Source organism: Panthera onca, chromosome B1 (assembly GCF_046562875.1).
Source record: "Panthera onca isolate mPanOnc1 chromosome B1, mPanOnc1 haplotype 2, whole genome shotgun sequence".
Lineage (NCBI taxonomy): Eukaryota > Metazoa > Chordata > Mammalia > Carnivora > Felidae > Panthera > Panthera onca.
Window position 1 is genome coordinate 11,305,131 of NC_138342.1, and position 3,993 is coordinate 11,309,123.

General features: G+C 44.5%; 1 long non-coding RNA gene across 1 annotated transcript; it reads right to left on the minus strand.

Moving 5' to 3' along the window:
• Positions 1–548: 548 nt before the first annotated feature.
• On the minus strand, positions 549–3,316 carry LOC132693356 (uncharacterized). The gene is made up of 3 exons (XR_009616755.3): positions 3,012–3,316; positions 1,430–1,618; positions 549–803 (listed from the first exon to the last, which is right to left on the minus strand). It is a non-coding gene; the product is annotated as an uncharacterized LOC132693356 (long non-coding RNA).
• Between the last annotated feature and the right edge of the window lie 677 nt (positions 3,317–3,993).

A 3,993-nucleotide genomic window follows, 5' to 3' on the forward strand; every position in this document is an offset into this window, starting at 1 on the left:
CCAAAGCATTCTAATGAGCTGTGGTGGCCAGCAGTCATTTTATTTCTAGGATCTCGAACCCCTTCTTATGTGTGTGGGTCCCCACGGGAGGCAGGACCAGCCTGCAAGGGCAGTGGTGGTGGTGCAGACCCGTGACCCATGGGCCACCCACCAGCCAGCAGTGACTCCACATCATTTCCCTCTGGTCTCCCAGTCTGCTAGGAGATGGCCTGATTCGCCAGCAGCCTTGGTGGTTCTTGAGCTCTTTAATTTTCCCTCCATAAGCTCTTCTGCTTCATTCATCCGGAATCCATTTTGTCACCTGCAACTAAGAACAATGTTGGATACATGAGTCTTTTACATGCAAAAGATGGTCTGGATTTGAACTTGCAGGGAGGGAAAAGGGCTAGGGATGAGTTGGGCAACTCTGCAAAATGAGAGGAAGAGAGTTTCGGTTTTCCCTTCTGAAAAAGAGGGGACAAAGAAAGGGAAGCAGACGCAGGAGGAAATGAAAAGAAACTAGCCGAGTGGCACGGCAGTGGCTAAAGGGACATTTAGGAAAAGGATTCTGGTCACTGGCATTTGGTTTTGAATGATTTGCATTGCGGTTGTATAACCCCTGTCTCCACCAGGCCAAACAACCGGTGAGGTCAGATTTACTCACGTGGGTCTAGAGAAGGGTCCGATTTGGGGTAGGGATCAAGGAAGGAGGTGGCTCCATGTGGAACAGAACAAGGAGATACTGTGTCAATCACTAGGACAGTAACAAACCAGAGAACTAAGGGTCAAAGCCAAGAAAGCTGGGTTCAAAAAGGAAATTCAACCTGAGGGCAAGAAACACGGGCATGAGGCTGAAGCCGGGAACAAGGTACATACAGCAACTCCGCCACTCATCATACTTTCCTGCCCTCGTAGATCCATTTCTCAGCGGTATTCCTGCCTTTTCCAACACCCATCCCACAAATGGATCCGTTCTGCTGTTTAACTGCCTTTATATCCATTGGCTTAGCACTTACTTACATGCCACGTATTTGCAGTTGGATATTCATGTGACATTTGTCAGGGGAGTTGAAATGGGCAGCGAATATACTTAGTGACCAGTCTAATACACCTTTCTGGATTATCTCTGCCTTTCATTGTCTTTAAACTAGCTCACTCCTCTATAAATCATAGAAAACTGAGAATGCAAATTAGTCTTGTCCAGAGGAGTACAAAGGAATCATGTCCAGCAGAATGCAATTGGTTATTGCCTTGTGTATAATAACCGGTTTTCATCTATCAAGCAAGTTTATTTCAGCAGCTCTGATCCCCTCATAGTGGATAGTTTAGAATGTTTGTTGATTGAATGAATGACAATGAGGCTTAAAATAGAAGCCATAAGAACGCACCAATTCAAGTCTATGATTCTTACAGGTGAGATGGGGTCAGCAGAGTACCGTGCATCTTTTACGTGCCAAGGAGCACTGTCCACAACGTTTCCAGGTCCTCAGCCTCCTCCATCAACCACCCGTGACTGCTCACTGCTCTGCGGTCTCTCGCGAGAACACTCTCACTTACTGCTTCTTTTTCTCCAGTCTTGGAGAGACCTTGCATAGATGAGATCTTTGATCTACCATGTGGATCAAAGGCAGCAGGCGACCTGGAAGGGAAGCTTGGGGTTACAACAGGGATACCTCGCTGTGGAATACTACACAAGAGTTAGAGGGAGAGAGATACAAAGACAGAGACAGAGAGCAGGCAGATTGACGTAGAGCTTATCTAAGATGTATAAAGGTTATAAAAATCAATTGCAGAACAACATGTTAGTATGGTCCATTTTTGTTAACACACACACACACACACACACACACACACACACACACCAGTATATTCATTAAATAAAATGAACACAATATGCCAAACCTTTGAGAGAAGGTTGGGATTGCAGAAAATGTTTTCTTTATAGGCCCTGTGTTTCTGTAATGTCTCAATAGTATTTACAATAATCACATATTACAGTTAGAGCAGTAAAAACAAGAACCATAAAGATTTAAAAGAAAAGAGGAAAGCAGCTGATTCTACAAAGAGAAGCCCCAAGATGCAGACCCAAGGCAGTTTTGCCGCGTACATGACGTACCAAACATTAGCCTTTATAATAGACTATTATTCTCAATCAAAACCAAGTGTGAACAGAAATGGGGTCAGCACGCTACCTTCAAACACAAACACAGCAAAATTTTCCTCGTAATGGCTTTCAAAGTACTCCCTGATAGAAATACACCTGGAAGAAAACAGACGAAGTCCATCAATCATAAATTTTCACCATTTGATGGATCGTCCACAGCTTACGGGGAATATAATACCAGGAATAATGCATAAGATAAGTCTTCATATCATTTATGAATCTTGAATACTTTATAATTCTATATAAATATTAATGTTTAATGAGCTTACTTTTAGAAGCATTTGTTTGTTAAGCATCTAATGGGTACTTGGTAGTCTAGTTTCACATGTGCCCACCCTTAAGTGTTGATTAATTTTATTTAATAGATATTCTTTTCTTCTTTCACTACATGAGAAAACAGAGGGTCAGAATGGTTAGGAAACTTGCCACAAGACAGTGACAGAGGTGACCTCATTACCACCATACTGATACCAGGTAAAGTGAGAGATGGATATGTGTGTATAAACGGAATAGAATGTTCCAGCAAGAAGAACGACAGTGATAATCAAACACAAGTCTCTCTTTTCATGGTGGACTCACCTTGGACAACTGGCCCAGAGTTTCCCCAGCTGTTTGGATCGGACACTTCCCTATACATTTTGGGAATAGGGTTTCCCCTGCTTAGGGTTTAACCTCTACAGAGGTTCCCTGAAGTCCACACATGGACTCCCCAGGAAACATTCCTGCAATTCTGAGACTGAGAAATACCTTAGGTCCCTATGAGCTCTGACCGCGTTACAGTCATCGTGAACTCATGAAGAGCAATATTTGAGCAGAAATGACCCACTCCAAAATAGGGGAAATAGCATGCCCCATTGTACTGACTTACCTGAAATAGTTCTTTCACGTAATCTAGCCATTTGAGCCTGAAAGTCGTTCCGTTCATACTTCTGGACTTGATAGACGTGGTCAGCACATTGATAGTTTAACCCCAATACCCCAATGATGGAGACGCACGCCCACTGGCATGTTTTACCTTGGAGGTCAACAAACTTCCGGGGTCCTGGAGTTCCGGCTATATTTTTATATCACCACCAGGGGGCAGCAAAGTGCAAATAACGCCTCTCACTGCACGGGGCCTCGAAAGCTTGGGCTGGTTCGGGAGGAGAATGTATGTCTCATTCCCCCTGTGCTTCTCAGGTTTAAAATAATGGTAATGTAATCATTTTCCTTCTGCTCTGGAAACTGTCAGAACTAATTCATTTCGGATGAAGATATACTGACTATTCACATCTGCATCCAAATCAGTCTTTTCAGGATTCAGGTTCTACTCATTAAGCCTTTAGCTCCCCTAACCTTTTACTCAAGCCTACTGTAAGCCAGGCACCGCGCTGGGACCATAGCCCATCTCCTGCGGAAGCAGACCCTGGACAGCCACACCACCTTCTCAGGGCGACTTTCCCGGCCACTTGCCCTTCTTTTTCAGTGTCTCTTAAGCACGTTCTCATCTTATCTTATTTTTGTTGGTCTACCCTGCCCCTCTCGCCCAAAATTTTATCCGTTCTGCTTATTGGTGTATCCCCAGCTCTCAGAACAGTGCCCACACATAATGGAGGCTCAAAACGGTATGTGGCATGAACAAACATAAAGCTTCTGACACATCATGCAGAGGAGGTGGGCACATACACCTTCATCTGATATAGACACGACCACGTGGCTTGCTCGCTCGATGTTCCACTTCCCATTCCCACCAGCGGTGGATGAGCGTGAGACCCCGTGGCAATATTTGCTGTTAACATTCGAAGGAACATCACCTACACTGTCCTTCCATGGAAGAGAGACTCGAAGTCAAGGTGGAGGAGAGATCGCCC